This window comes from Arvicola amphibius, chromosome 8, assembly GCF_903992535.2.
Source record: "Arvicola amphibius chromosome 8, mArvAmp1.2, whole genome shotgun sequence".
NCBI lineage: Eukaryota > Metazoa > Chordata > Mammalia > Rodentia > Cricetidae > Arvicola > Arvicola amphibius.
In genome coordinates, this window is record NC_052054.1 from 91,157,729 (window position 1) to 91,174,904 (window position 17,176).

Consider the following 17,176-nt stretch of genomic DNA (forward strand, 5'->3'; position numbering starts at 1 on the left):
AGCTCCATTGGTCATCTCTCTTTGGTTGTCATTGAGTGTGTTGATTTTAGAAACTCTGAGTATTGGTTCTTTTGTACATTGCACCAGTTCTCTGTATGTTCTGGAATCCTATCCAGATGTATGTTTCTGTTTCTAATTGTCCTAGCCTAGTTGGATTATAAGGTCAACTAAGAATCCTGTGCAGCTTAACTCTTCTCATTTGTAGCCTGTATTTGTTTTTTTTGCTTCTTGACTCCTTATGTATTATTGACTATAAAGTACTTCACCTTGATATATCTGTAACAATGCTAGAAACAATGAGCTGACAGCTAAGCATATTGTTTTTCCCTCACACATCAATGCAGTTTTTCAAATTCTCAAACATTTGATTGATACCCGTATCTTCTTAGTCATGGAATACGTAAACCTATGGGACAGACTCCTTTTTTCTCATTGTCTAAATTTTCTTTGTCTTCTGAGTCTATATAAAAATTGCTGTCATATTCAGCTCCCTATTTCTTATCCTTATTATTACTTTGTTTCATGTTCTGATCTTCTTTGATCTTCAAGTTCCTTTTACTCTTACTGTTCCCTTCCAATCTAGCAGCCTCAACACTCTTAATATCTATAGACTAGAGTTCTATTTCAAATAGGGAACAATACTCTCATTGAGTCAGTTTATTACCATCTCCCTAGAGCAATCCTTGGTCCCTAAAAGCTCAGCTCAGACTATTATAACTAACGACACTTCTGCAAAAACACAAAGCCTCTCCAGTACCCCACTTGCTCTTCTATCTTCCTCTTTTCATCACCTTGTTTGAACTAGGAAGTTGAAACTTTAAGACTTTAGTCATATCCAAATTTATTTTTAGGCAAATGGTTAGCGTTCCTTTCTAATGATTAGAGGATTAAGTATCATTTCAACAAACAGTTACCAAGAGTTATATTACCAGCATTAGAGTTTTATAGAGTTTTTGTGACTCTCTAAGATTGGAAGTATGGAAGGGCTGGTATGAACTGTGAGTTCTGGATTTCTTATTCAAACTCAGAATGTCTCTTGTTAGAGGAACTAAATGTAAAGGCAATGGAATCGAGGATGTATAAGCCTTTCTAAATAACATATTGAATATGCATTAAACTCTCAGGATATATAAGCTCTTGAAATATGTAGCCCTTGCTTCTTTAAAATATTCTGGGTAGACGTTTCTTAATTGCATATTATGCAGGTGTATATATTCCCCAAAATAAAGACAAACTCTTCTTAATATATTATCATAAAGTTTTCTTTTAATAACTGATGATGTTTTAATTCAAGGACAGATCAACAGTATCTTTTTGCAGAGATGAAGAAATTAAGAGAGGAAAAATGACTTCTTCAAGGTTATAGAGGTAGTGTAGACAGTCAAATTACCTTTCTTCAAGAACACTTGTTATTTGTTTTTTTTTAAGTGAAATCAACAACTTCACATCAGCCACTTATCAGGTACCAGATGGCAGAATCTCTCCATTGCTACCACCTAGGGCTATGTTCAAACCAATGAAAGGCCTGTATCTCATTATCCGTCCCCTGAGCGCTTCCTTCTCCCACATGGCACTGTCCTTTTCAAGTAGAAAAGTGACATTATTTTAAAAACTGCCCTTGTTTTAGGTAACCAAAAGATTTGATAATTTAAACAGGTTTGTCCTTTGAGTTTTCCTTTTTATCTTCCATGGCATTATTAAGCTCATATTCAATACCATTGCAACAGAAATTAACAGCAGAATGCCTCAAATAAAACTCTACAATATCACCCAAAAATCTTACTTTAAATCAAGGATATGATGAAAGTACAATAAATAAAATATAGAATATTCACTGAATTTACAGTCTAAGCAAACAACATTTTTATTGTGAGTATGGCTCCAAACAAGTGAATGTCTTTTAACAACTCTCTGGATATAGAATGGATACCTCAAAAAATTTAGCAAAGATGAAAGAACACCAAACTATAAGTTGGTCATGAAGGTGTGTTATGATGTTCATGAAGCCATCTATGCAAAATAATAATGTCTCACCAACATTCTAAATTTGAAAATCCATGTAGGACATAAGAAAAAATCACTACTGTTAAAAATGGGATTGCATTTTGTTTGGCCAGCATGAAAAGGATTTTGGCTAAAAGAAAAGAATTGTGGCATTTTTCAGTCCCTGCTATAGAATACATGCAAATGATCTGAAAGAGTTTTATGCTTTTAAAAAAATCCATACTCACCTTAGTTAGGAAATAACTAGGTAAATTTTAGGTTCAGCAGGTTTGCTCACTGAATAAACAACTCAGAACTGTTATGTTTTTAGCTACATTATTCTCTATCAGGCAACTCTGTAAGAGAAATATACATCTGACCCTAAAAATATTTCACATGAATTTATAATCAAAAACTGACATGCAGATAAAAGAAATATATATATATATCTATATTCATTGAAAATAAAATTTTTCATACAATATACTTTGATCATGATTTCTCTGCTCCTAACTCCACCTATATCCTTCCCTTCTCCTCATCCAAATGTGTGCCCTTTCTCTCGGTCCTCTCTCTCTCTCTCTCTCTCTCTCTCTCTCTCTCTCTCTCTCTCTCTCTCTCTCTCTCACACACACACACACACACACACACACACACACACACAGGCAAATAAACAAAACAGACAGAATGGCAGCAACAAAACATACAACACAACACTGTAAAACACAAAAGAAAAAGCCACAATATGTAAGTAAAAGAACAAAAAAATAACCAAACAAAGACATATATGTGCTGTGTGATATTCCTTTAGACTGTGTAGATATATATCATTGTGATTGGTTTAATAAAGAAGCTGACAGGCAAATAGCTGAACAAAATAGGGTTAGGCAGGCGAGCCAGACTAGGAGATTGCTTGGAGGAGAAAGGCTGGAGTCTGGAGATGCCAGCCAACTGCTTAGGAAGCAGAATGTGTAGAAAACAAGCTGTGAACCATGTGGCAAAGCATGCATAAGAAATATGGGTTAATTTAAATGTAAGAGTTATATAAGCTTCTTTGTGGTAATTTGGAAGGGTTTGCTGGGATGAGAAAGCTCTACCTACATATATGACAAAATGTCTGCAAAAGTATTGAGTTCATTTTGTCCTGACTATCTACTACTGTGCTTAAGTGTGGTTTATATACTCAGTGATATTCCTTTGTGAAAAAAATAGTTTCCATTTGTAAGTAATTATCAGTTCGAGATACCTTCTTGGTGATGGATGGGAGCCTGTGTCAACCTCCTTCCCTCGTCACTTTGAAACAGTCTGGCTCGAACCTAAGCCAGCCAAGTGCATACTGCTACAGGCTCTGTGAGTTCATATCTGCATCAATCTGTTGTGAATAAAAGACATTTTTCTTGGTGTCTTCTATTCCCTCTGGCTTTTAAAATCTTTCTACTTCCTCTCCTGTGTAGTGATATTTCATTTGTATTTTCTCAAATAAAACGTCCCTGAAGATCAGAGACTAAAACAGCCTCCCTTGTTAGCCTTACAGATCAGATGGTGGTGACACACACCTTTCATCCCATAGACACACTAATTTGCCATAGAAACTAGGTGGTAGTGGTGCCCGCCTTTAATTCCAGTAGTAGAGAGGAATATATGACGGGAGGAGACAGCTCTCAGTCAGCCTCATTCTGAGGATTCCTGGAGGCAGGATCGTCATTTCAAACAGAGGGAGTGATGAGTCAGTTGCTAGCTATTTTGATTTTTGATCTTCAGATTGAACCCCAATTATCTGTCTTTTCGTTTTTATTAACCATGCTACACACTGCATATCTCTCTGAGCTCCAAGGAGAAGACTTTGATGAAGACATCCCACTTAGGATGGAGTATTCCAAGGTTTCTCACTCTCTGAACACCGTCCAGTGTTGCATCTTTGTGTTAGTTCCTATTTGCTTGGAGAAGAAGCTTCTCTGATGATGGGAGTGGTGTTTGCTCCCACAATGTTCGTGCCACTCTTACACCAGCATATCACAAAGACTGGTCATTGTTGGAGATTGTAGGTTTTGAAGCAAGATTCTTAATCTCTCGTCTCTGATAGTGTGAAGAGTACCTTCCAATACCATTAACTCTAGTCAGTTGAGTGGAATAGGCACCAGCTCAACTTCTATATATTCATTGAGATATGTAGACACTGTCTTCAGTAATGGGCCCTGATTATCAGTTTGTATAGAACAGCCAATATCCTTGGCAGTAGCATGAGATATTTGGTGGGGTCAGCTACTGAAGTAGATGCAACCCATTTCTGGCACTGGAGGTTTTACTTAGTGGCAAAAGATGTCTAGTTGGGGCTTTGACTCCCTAGTTATTTGGAGACTCAATTTATATTTCTTTCATAATGCTTATATCTTAAGAAACTTCTAGAATAATTTGTTTATATATGACCTCTCAAATGGCCTTTAGTGTGAGCTGTTCATCACCATATTCTTCCCTTTATCCTTCTCTTCCATCTTCCCCATTTGCCTTCTACTTCATCTCCCAATCTATCCACAAATATATATTCTATTAATTCTTTCTTGGGAAATAATCCCTTTCTCTTACTCACTTACTCTGTACCTAAAATTTCTGGTTATTCAGATAGTATCAAGTATGGCAAAAGTTTAAAAGTTAACATCTACATATAAGAGAATACACAGCATATTTTTCTTTTAGAGTCTGTGTTAACTCACCTAGGATTATTTTTCCAAGTGCTGTTCATTTACCTTTGAATTTCATTATTTCATTTTTATTAATAGCTGAATAATATTCTATTGTGTAAATGTGTACATTTTCTTTATCCATTCGTCCATTGATAGATATCTAGACTCTTTCCAATTTCTAACTGTTATGAATAGAGCAGCAATGAACATGGATGAGCAAGAATCTCTGTAGTAGGATTTAACATCCTTTGAGTAGATGCCCAAGCCTGATCTCAAAGTAGATCTATTCCCAGATTAACTGCCACACTGATTCCCACAGTGATTGTAAAAGTTTAAAATTCCACCACCAATGAATGAATGTTCCATTTACTCCATATCTTTCCCAGCATGAAATGTCATTTATTTTATTGACCTAGTTTTTTTAATTAATTGATTTTATTTTTTATCAGTATAAGATAAAATCTCAGGATAGTTTTGATTTACATTTTTGTGACAACTAAACATATTAAAAATTTCTTCAAGGGTTTCATAGCCACTGTGTTTATTCTTTGAGAACTCTTTGTTTAATTCTGTATTCCATTTTTAACTCGGTTATTTGTTTTCCTGATGTCAAGTATTTCAGTTTCTTATATATTTGAGCTATTAGATGTATAACTGGTACAGATCTTTTCTCTTCTGTAGTTTGCTATTTTGGCAAAATGATGGTTTTCTTTGTCATACAGAAGCTTTTCAGTTTCATGAGGTCATTTTATTAATTTTGTTCTTAGTGCCTGAGCTTTTGCTGTTTTGTTCAAAAAGTCTTTTCCTGTGTCAATGAGTTCAAGATTATTCCCTACATTCTTTTCTATATGATTCAGGGTATCGGTCCTTATGTTGAGGTCCTTAATTTTGTCCAATTGTAAATGTAATATTTAATTTTTGATAATATTTCAAGAGCAATGTAAGGAATTACATGTTATCTCACTTCTAATACATACATATGACTCAAGGTCACATAGACATGGTAAGAAGTACAATAATAGTAATTATAAAAATACATTCGAGTACTCTTTATACTTACATCCTTATTTCTATCCACAGAGATTTGTGTGGTGTGATGTCTTTCTGTATGCTGTGAATGTGTGTTGCTCTGTTGATAAACAAGGCTGCCCATGGCAAGGCAGGATAGTGGGAGGTGGGAAATCCAAGTAGAGATACAGGAGAAGAAGGGCAGAGTCTGGGAGATGTCAGCCAGCTGCCAAACAAGCAGGATGTGTTGAAAATGAGGTAAAAAGCTTTGAGCCACATGGCAAAATATAGATAAAAATAAGGGTTAATTTAATTGTAAGAGCTAATTAATAATAAGCCTAAGCTGTTGGCTGAGCATGAATAATTAGTATAAGGCTCTAAGTGATTCTTTAGAAGTGGCTCTGTGGGACAGGGTGGGGCAGAGAAACCTCCTTTTATAGATTTCGTACCTATAACATGCTTTAGCTTTGGTGAATATAAACTGGTCACTGAAGAAAGAGCATCAACCCATGTAATTCAAGATATAAGTGTCCAGACATGTAGATGCTTGCTTTATGAAACCAACAAAAACAGATGGAGCATTTAGGGGAGCGGACATGTTCTTAACCCAAGATAATTCAATCTGGACAGCAAAAAGATTTTGAACTTAAGCGAACCGTTTTACTAATTGTTGTGTGAATATAGCTCCTGTGCACTACGCTAGGCAATAGTCAAATATTAACTCAGCAGATATGATGAAACTGACGTTATTGCATTGTGGTTTTCACTGTTGTTTTGAAGTCCTTGAGGGAAAACTTTTGTTTGATAGACATTTACTTATCTCTGCATGTTTTTGACTTCATACTTTAAGCTAACTGTTTTATTTGGAGATTAAATAATTGGATTTATATCTGTAAATAAATGCTAATATCTTAAAATTGTATTTTCATTAAGGCTCTGAGAATTTTGCACATGCATACAATTACCATAGTGGTCTGGAAGCTGAATCCGATTGAGTGGCTTATCACAACTGGGGAAACAGAGGGCACAAGGGAAACTGTCCCTTCGCCATTGCTTCTCTGGGCACCAGACTAGCTTGATCAACACTGCACATGTTAATCTGCATAGTCATACCAAGAGGAATTACTTTGTTTCCAGAACCTCTTGTTGTTTAAGGAATCAGTGACTTTAGGGCGATGGAACAGGAGGTGGCAAGGATTTGTTTTGTTTGAAACTGCTAAAGAACTAACGATGTGGTTTGAAAAAGCATCTGTTGTAACATAAGCCCTAGTTCAGGACGTTGTTTCCTTCCGCCTGTTGTTTTCTTCTCGTGACCTTGCCTCTCCACCTTCTAACACAAGATGACATCCTAGCAAGATACTTTCCATATGACAGTGATCTTGGCCATCCCAGCTCCCGGAACTGTGAAAAATAAATCTCTGTTCTTTATAAATTACTTAGTCTGTGCTGTTCTGGAGACAGCCATCAAAGCTGAATCTTCTGTGACATGTTGCTGAGGCTGAGAGGAGCCAGGATGGCAGGACTTCTATGCACACTTCAAAATAATGAAAAGCAGTTATTGGGAAAATGTCATGTACTCACATCTCACTCTGCATGATGCTTTTAATCTTATTTGTACAAATACAGGGGAAAATTCACTCACAACACATATTGTCTCTTTGTTTGTTACAATTTAATATTGATTACTGAGCAGGAGGGCTGACATGAATCCCAGAATGAGTTTAATTACAAGTGTACACCGAGACGTAATTGACAGCATGGGTAAGTTATTAGTTAGGTTTAGCAGAACCACAATGTACTACTTGACCGGCAGTAGTAATAAAAGTGAAGAAATTAAAAAAAAACAATAGAGAGTTTAGTTCCATTAAAAATTCAGCCCTCCCCTCTCCCTTCACTGATTTCCTTCAAGCAGTTCGGTGGTACCCCTATTATCTCAGTATACATCAGTACTGACTCAATAAATGCCTAACTGGGAAATTAAATTGAATGAGTCATGGGAAAAGGGTGAACAGCATATGGTTTCTCACTCAAGTCATGAAGAGGCTGCCTCACCAAATTTATATAAGTATGCCATGAAGGGTATTAGAACAACGAATGCTAAGTAATATTATATATAATATGTTAATACATATAACATATGTATTATAATATAACATAATGCGTATAATAGCAGTATATATTACATATATTTTATATATATTGCATTGGTGATAGTTTTCAAACAGTACTTATAGTTTATCTCAGTGATACCCTCTCGTACTGATGGTTTTTATATTGTAAAGAGTGTACATTCCAAAAATAAGAATCAGAAATCTCCCTTCCCAATGTTTCTTTCTCCCTCATTGGTTGGTTACCTCTCCACCCTCTCACTTTCTTCCAGGGATGAAAATTGGTTTCTTGGGTCATGCTGTTATTAATATGATTTTTTAAAAATAATTGAATTTAACACCAAAGTCAGTTGGGAAAACAAACAAAATGAAAATGATAATTCTCTGCATGAAAACTTCAAAAAATGAAATAAAATGCAGTGCTCTTTGCTTACTTCAAAATTTCCTTCGCTATTTTGTGCTTACTAATGGTATAATAGAACCAAAGTGGGGCTTGCTGAGGTGTTACTGTCCATGGGAGCTGTTCATTAGGAAATACGCTACGAGGACAAAGAGTACTTCATTAGAAATATTTAGTTTTCATTTGTTTCTAAGCCCAGTGTTTTCTTTCAGCTACACAGTTATTTTCTTTAATAAATTAATGTAGTACTTTGTCGTAAAATCAATGAGTCTCTCGCTCTTGATTATTATGTTTCCCTCCTTCTGCCTGCGTGTCCTGTGGCATTATATGAAAAGCCCCCTTTTCCTGTGAACTTAACAAGTCATAAATGACAAATTTGGAATAAGTGATTATAGTCTCCATTTTGCTCAACTTACACAATTTGTGTATCCTTATAAAGAGCGAGATCAGAGTTTCATTGAGGTGTTAGATTTCATTGAAAGCACACTAAGCATTTGGCAAATGCTTGATTTGCAAGTGGTAACAATGGGGAAAAAAGGACCTTTAGTTGAGTTTTACCTATGTTGATATGATGACATGGGAAACAGAACATGGCAGCTACTAGATATTTTTCTTTGGATACATATAAACTTAAAGAAAATGCTATTTCTGTATATAATTAAAATCTATTCCATGTGTGTATCCATTGGGTTTTGACATATCCACGCATGACCTCCTTCCCTCTAACTCATCTTGTCCTGTTCCCCCACTTCTCCCTCCCAACTTCATCTGCTCTTTCTATTGAAACACTGGCCAGGCAGCAGTGATGCAAGGCTTTAATCCCGGCACTTGGGAGACAGAGGAAGGCACATCTTTGTGAGCTCAAGGCCAGCCTGGTTTACAAAAGCTAGTTCTAGGACAACTAGAGCTGGTACACAGAGTAAGACTATCTCAAAACAAAACAAAACAAAAAAAATCCAAAAAAAACCCAAAACAAGCAAACAAAAAACCCCAAGCAAACAAACAAACAAAAACCCAAAAAGAGAGAAGGGAGAAACACTTAATCCATTTAGTGCTATCAGAATGTGTGTACCAGCAACCGCTGGAGAATGGACAGTCTAACAGAGGATGTGCCGTTGAAGAAAACTGACTTTCCCTTCCCCAACAGAAATCAACTGCTGGCAGCTCTTCAACTAGGAGTGGGACTTTTTTTTTTTACTATCAAGAAAGGGTTTCTTTGTAGCTTTGGAGCCGGGTCTGGAACTAGTTCTGTAGACCAGACTGGCCCAAGAACTCACAGAGATCCACCTGTCTCTGCCTCCCTGGTGCTTGGATGAAAGTTATGTACCACCACCGCCCAGACAGGAGTGGGACTTCTTAAGATCCTTCTTCATCTGTGCTACAATTTTTGCCAGCTTGACCTTGGACATATCTTGAATATCCAGTCACAGCTGCGGGGAGTTTCTGTGTATAACAGCCCTGTCATGTTCAGAAAACATTATTTATAAGCCATCCTCTACAACATTTGGCTCTTACAGTCTTTCCATTGAACTGGATGTGTAAGTAGAGCAATTTAACTTTGAAAAGGCTCACCTGTGACCCTCAGAATAATTGAGAGTTATATTCACTTATATAATTTTATTCACTTATATAATTCACATAATATATTTATTATAGTCACACTTCAAATGCAGATAAATCTTCTCTGAGTTTTTTTTAATTGTTTTTTTTTGATGTTTTAATTTAGGTCCAAAATCTTTACACTATGATCCTTGAGCCTTTGGAAGAAGAAAGAATATTGGCTATCTAGGGCTATCTAGATCTATCTATCTATATTAAATTTGTGGCTTAATGCTCCATAATCCCTCTTTCTCCATACTCTGGGCAGTTGTGAGTACAAAAAGAAGCCTTTCTGATATGGGTTGAAAGCTACAGTAATCTATGTATAAAGGTAAATCTTTAGATGGTGGTTTGATTCTACATACATCCATAGAATAGTAGTAGTAGGTTCTCTGCTTATGACATACCCAGCTGTGAATTCTTGGTACAGTTAACAGTATCAGACAAGCGTTCTGTCTTGTGGCATGAATCTTAAATTCTGTCCAGAAGTGAGTCGTTACTCTCACAGCTTGCACGTCACTAATGCAGCAGTGGGTATACCTTAACAAGGCTGATGGTTGGAGCTCACAGGATTCTCAGCTGAGTATGATTATTGGTTATTATTTTCCTCTAGCATCCTTATGACACATCCTGGCACTATAAAAGCTAGCTGATAGGGATAAAAGTCTCTGGTCAGCACCAACTCGAATTCCCATTGTCCTATGACTCGTGTGTGTGGAATTTGCAGAATATTGTCTTACCGTCATGTTCTGCTGGATAATCAATAGTCATGACAATAGATAGCCTATATTATTTGGTGGAAGGGTTTATGGGACCACATTCAGCACTTGTCCCTTCCTCTTCTCTGATTCTCTCCCCTGCCTCTAATAGCCTTCTTTCTGCTTTCAGATTGTTTTTGTTCTCTAGATGACAAGTATGGTTCTTATATGTTTTATATATGGTATATATAAAACTTTTGAAAGGTTTATATATATAAACAAAAATACAAATAATGGTGTATATATAATACTTTGTTAAAAAATAAAAAACATCACTATACAACCCTGAAGTGAACATTCTAACTAACACTGTGGAAAGTATTAACAGACTTTGATTCAAAGAAATCTGGGAGCAAAAGGGCATTTTAGAATTTGGGGCACTGAGAGAAAAGAAAGCAAATCACATCTACCCTGTGTGATTCAAATCAGTGAGATGAGATTCTTCCTGGTGGAGCACTCAATGCTATAATGCGGCACAATTAAAGCACAAGCCACTGTCTGATTAAACGGTGAAAAAAAAGGCTTTGAACTAGATGTTTGTGTTAGAGTCGACATGTGACAGGAGAAACTGTAAAGCAGTGTCTGTTCTTCATATTTAGGACAGTGATCCTGCTGCCTGTCTGCCTTGGGCCTCCTGTGAACTTGGACTACACGCTTGGGTGTGGCATATTCAGGCATTAATTCAGTTTTACACAGGAAGATCAAAATGCATTTCCTAAATTCAAACCTGCAAACGAAGCCTGAACAAAGTAGCCTTCTCTGAAAGTGTAGCAGTCAGATATTTTAACAGCGTAATCTTAAGAGAATTTGGGTTATATCAAATGACAACTTCCTGAGTTGATTAGAACAAGGTAATTTTGAAACACAATTAAGGAAAACATGATTCAATCTCATCCTTACAGTCCAGCGTATTTACAGTTCTCCAGGTCTTGCACTGGCCAAAGGCAAACAGATATGTTACTGCCAGAAATGTTTTTATAACCACTTAGACAATTATTTGGGGATACTCCTCTTGTGCAAAAAAATATTCAACATTGAGTCGTCTCAAAATCCATACAAGTAGAAAGTCAAGATCATTTTATCTAATGTAAATAAAGGTAGTGGAAATGTAATATGTGTGAAATTTTATATGATATGCTTATACAAGGCAAAGTTACTTTGAGAAACAAGGCAGGAATCTCGCTCCTTCCAACTCTCAAGACGTTATTTTGGACATGCTACCTAGAAGAGGTTGCTCTCTGTGGGTAAATTGCATGTCAAACAGTGTTCTAGAATATGGTATATAAATTCATTCTTTTGAAGTACACTACAAAGTTCTGTTTTAAGGCAAAGAACATACATGTAATAGCTATAATATTTTCCAAAATTGTAGGATGTACCATGAATTCCAGTCTCTTCTGTGGCAGTAAGCAGTACTTAAGACTACGTGAGTCACAGGACAGACACACAGAGCCAATTTAACCTGATAGTTTTCCTTGAACATTTAGACATTTAGAAAGAAGCCAGTGAGTTTTTTAATTCATTTTTCTCAAATATTATATTCAACCACAGTTTTCCCTCCCACCCTCCTCCTATCCTCCTAGTTCTTCCTCCCTATCTCCTCTCTTCGCAGAACCACTCAGCCTCAGCCTCCCTTTTCTTTAAAAAAGAAAAAGAAAAACAAAAACAAAAAAACAGGCCAGGCCTCCTAGGGATATCAACCTAACATGGCATAAAAATTACAATAAGACTGGGCACATACCTGCATACCAAGAAAGCCAGTGTTCTTTATCATATAAACAGGGAGATTTCCTGCCACATCTTTTTTTCCTGTTACGTGGAACATAGATTTAAAAACTTGTAGAGTTCAAAATGAATAGCAGTGGGAGACAGGATGGAAGTGGGAGGGCGCATCTAGCCAATCAGTGAAGTTCAGTGATATGCACGCATGCAATGGCATGACAAACCCATGGTTGTGCCAACTCGCCACTAATTCTAGGCAAGTCTCCAGAAAGCTTCAAGAGTGAACAGACACTCTGATTGTCGCTTGTGCAAAGTAAGGTTATTCCATTCCTAAAGAGGGGCTAAGTAGAGGGATTTGTCTAGATGCAATGAGGCATACTAAGAAGGCAAACCTTAAACACTTTGGAGTTATGTAGACTCCAAGGATACTTGTTAAAACTGAAATTCGCTGGTACCATTCAAGGTGTGACAAGTAGTTATTGAAAAATTTGAAGAAGGCCAACTTAAGGCTGTGTTCTCATCATGTGTAATAAGTTTGTAGGGATTTGTCCAGTCACAGCCGAGGGAACAAGTATTCTCATATGAACTTTGATTTACCTCTTGGCAAATTCAGGCTTCATGGACTTTTTTTTTTTTTTTTCTGTTATGTGTGACACTCAGAAATGCTAAGACAGAATTCTACATTGTCATTCAGGCAGTGAGTCTGGGCAGGATTAAATCTTGACTGTTTCGGATTAGAGTTGACCCCATCTTTCAGGTTTGTAAACTTCAATTGTCACAACAAGTCTGTACGATGAACATGAGAAAATATCTCTCAGGTTGTTTTGGGGGTAGGGTAGCAGGAGAGCCCACAAAAATAAAACCATTTTCAACATTCTGTGTTTCACTACTTTTTGAAGACAGGAAACTTGGGGAGGGTCAGTCTTCAAGTTCAGCAGTTTATCAGCCTGTAATTGCACTCATTATGACTGTAGCCAGCTCCATATTGGAGTATGATTAATAACGATATGCACTTCAGTAACGCTTCCCATTAAGTGGCCCTAATGGCTCTGTAACTTCTGTTCAACAACCAAGCAAGTGTAACTACAATGCCATTTTTACAGAGGCAGATTCGCTCCTGTGGGTATGCTGATAATGCCAATGTGGAAGGAAGTAACAAAGTGTGGTGGCAAAGCTGTTATTGTTTTAAATCTCACTGACGTAAAAGAGCATGGCATTCTGAGGTTTCCATTTATAAAAGAAACTTGATACCGGGTCATATGAAGCCTATTGAAATGGAATTACTGTGCATTCCTTGCTGGAAACTACTTCCAGAACGGAGAGGTCCAGTTATGATATAATAGCAACATTTGATGGAGGACTGGGGTCAAACCTTTGCCTGAATCTAGGCAAATTACTTATCTCTTTGATGCTACCGCATATGTTAATAATGTTGCTATCATCTCCTGTCTTTGTGATGTTAGCACGTGTGGTCATGGCCAGTTTAGTTCTTTGTCCATAAAAGAACTCTCTTTTTTTTAATGATGGAGCACTGTCATTCATTCCACAGCTCTGGAGTTAAGAATGGACTACTGCTCTTTTTGAAAGCTTTCTACAGGAACCAAAATGAAGTACAAATTACAGATATATACATTCTGAATGTATATTATCAAATAACCTGTGACATTTTACCAGATAATATGCACTTAAGTCAACTTTGGAAGAAAAAGCTGAAGAGCCCCAGGAAGGAGGGAGGCAGTTGACTCCCAAGGTGGGATAACCCAGAAAAGAGGAATCATCCATGTTAGAGAGGGTTAGGTTAAAAAAAAAATGTCATTGGCATCCTAAGAAGTAACCCAGAGAGGGAATGTCATAGAACGTCGACAATGAATTTAAAAATATTAGTTTTGGGGGAATATTATTTTAAGGTGCGTTGCATTTGTTTATGCTGTGGAACATTTGTTTAACGATGTAAAGATGTGTTGCTTTTTGTTTGGCTGCATTTGTGTAACTCTGTGAAGCTGTGATTCCTGGTCTGTTTAAAACACCTGATGACGGTCTAATAAAGAGCTGAACTGCTGAAAAGCGAGGCAGGAGAAAGGATCAACCTGCTGACAGGCAGAGAGGATAAACAGAAGGAGAAATCTTGGAGGAGGAGGAGAAGAAGGAGCAAGATAGAGCAAGGAGAGATCAGGGAGCAAGAAAAGCAGGGGCCAGCCAGCCAGCCAGCCAGCCAGCCAGTCAGTCAGTCATGAAGAAAGAAAGATTACAGAACTGAGATAAGGTAAAAGCCCAGAGGCAAAAGGTAGACGGGATAATTTAAGTTAAGAAAATCTGGCTAGACTCAAGCCAAGGTAAGGCCAGGCATTTATAAGAAAGAATAAGCCTCCCCGTGTGATTTATTCAGAAGCTGGGTGGCTGGCTCCTCCAAAAGCCAAGAGAGTTAAAAGAATAAAACAACCAAAAACATTTAGTATTTCCTGATACCCTTCTGTTCATTGGGTCACCTCCAGGCACATGCCACACAATTCAAAACTAGTAGAAATTTTACTTCGCAGAGCAGGATAGGAATCAGCCCCAAGGAATTCACAGTTTTATTGTTAGTCACGGGATGGTTTACAGATAATGTATGTAAGGTTATTAAATGAATAGTCATAGGTCAAGTGAGTTACATTTCTTATTTTCCAGAATTCGTTAGAAGTGTTTGAGGAGTGGTCAGACAATCAAACCAGGTTCGCCTTATTTTTATGTTTCCCTCCCCCTTGATTTTAGAATTATAAGGAAACTGGCCATTCCGGAGTCTCAGGCCTGAAGAGAGTCACCATCCTTTCTCCTGTTTCTCAGACTGGACCTGCACTGTTGGCTCTCCTGAGTCTTGGCCTCAGTTTCTTGTAGCAAAGAACCAGTTTCTTGTAACAAATCACATCTGCATATGGTATTGGTTCTGTTCCTATGGAGAAAGCAGACCAATGCAACTGTTAACACGGCAGATTTGTAAAAGAAAGTGCAGGGAGATGCTTCTCGGATAGCCTAGACACTATGCAGTCTATTGTCTAGACACTGCTTATACTCTGTCTCGCACCGTCTTAAGAACTCAGGGAGGTGATTTCTGTTTAAACAGCTCTTACATGGATTTTTGGAGTTTTATAGCATTTCAAAAAAAAAATCTAATCTTTCCAATAATACTGTAAAGTCAATTAAATTCCTGTCTCTGGCAATTTGTTTGTTTGTTTGTTTGTTTTGTTCTGTTTTTGTGTTTATTTACCTGGGAATGTAGCTTTCACTTCAGTTCTAGAGAGCGACACTGGGGTCTGGCTAAAGTAAACTCTCTACCAGCTATTACCTAACTCCAATCTGAAGGCCTTGGCATATTGTGAATAGACAATGGACTACCTTCTAAGTCTGAACTCTACGTCCTTGATGGTAATGTGCCTGGGATAAGATTTGCCCAGGAAGGTGCTATCTAGTTACCCACCTTCTATTTTAATCTAATGGATTCATTTTCTATTCATCAATAAAAATGTATTTAAAAACAAATTATTACATGCTATTCCATTGCAAAATTCATGGTGCTACCCACTGTACACCACGTACGCTGAAATACTTTACCTATTTTTGTGGGAGGTTGTTCTTGCTCTGTGCCATTTTCCCTGTTACTGCAGTTGCCCAGTACCTGCTTGTTATACTACCTTTCTGTCTAGCCATTCATTTTGCAAAACACAGTCTTGCCTTAGATGCCCCTGCTTTTCAGTTCCATACTCTTGAATGGCTTCTAATTGTGTTCTCATATTAAGTGAAATGTCTATTTCCTGTGGATTACCCTAACTGCTAAACCTGAAGTATACATTCTACTAGCAATGATCACTAAATGCATATGGAGAAAATAGCAAAATGCTAATCAATGTTTGAACTCAAAAGAATGTGTCAAAATGTAGCAAACAAGTGCTAGGGGAGGACTGTTGAGCCGCTCAAAAGTGTTTGTTGCCAGAGTTCTTTGTCAAGCAATTAGGTTAAAATGCGGATGACAATAAATGGGAATGAGAATATCGTGCATTTCCAATATAGTAGAAGCAAAGTTCTGTGTAAAACATTTGAGTGTTTCTAAGAACAGTTGAATCATTTTCAGTAGCTGACCTTTGAATAAAAAAAAATCCTGTTTTTGTACTTATTGATAACTTTAATATTTGCAAAAATTCTTTTATCTTAAGCACAAAAGATAAATGGATAAAGAAGATAAATTGGTATAAGAAGATAATAATTATTAATAAGTAATTTTAAACTTATTTTGTTTATTTTACATGTTGTTTGAACTAGTTTATGCTATTCCAAGCTAATATTAACCGTATATCCCAACTTCATTACAGCACAAAAATCCAATGTATCTGTAACAGTTGTCACTTATTTATGAATCAGTGGAAACATCTGGTGTCTTGGCCTCTTTTTGGTATTAGAGGGACATAGAGACTCTGCTGGGTTTCATTATTAGTGTCACTCCAGTTATTACATGATGTGCCAATGTTCATGTCACTGGACCATTTTCCATCTGACTCAGGTCAATTGGCTATGAAGAGACTGCCATCTCTAGATACTACCCCCTCTATCTCTTAAATGATACAGTGCCTGTTAGCTAATGCTTATGCTCAGTAAAAACTTGTTACTCTAGCATTGTATTCTGTATTATGAAGCGTGACAAAGAATAGCCTTATTCTAGCAAGCCCATATTCATATTTCCTTCTGTTTTCTTTTTGTTTTCCTGGAGATTGGACGTAGGGACAATGGTGGGCAAGCATTGTACCACTGAGCTACAATTCCCAGTCTATTCATTTTTTTAATATCTTAATCCTTTCCTGTTATGAGATAGACTATACAACTATGTATTAAACTATATATATAGTGTGTGTATTTACACACAAACATTACATGTAATTAAAATCACCA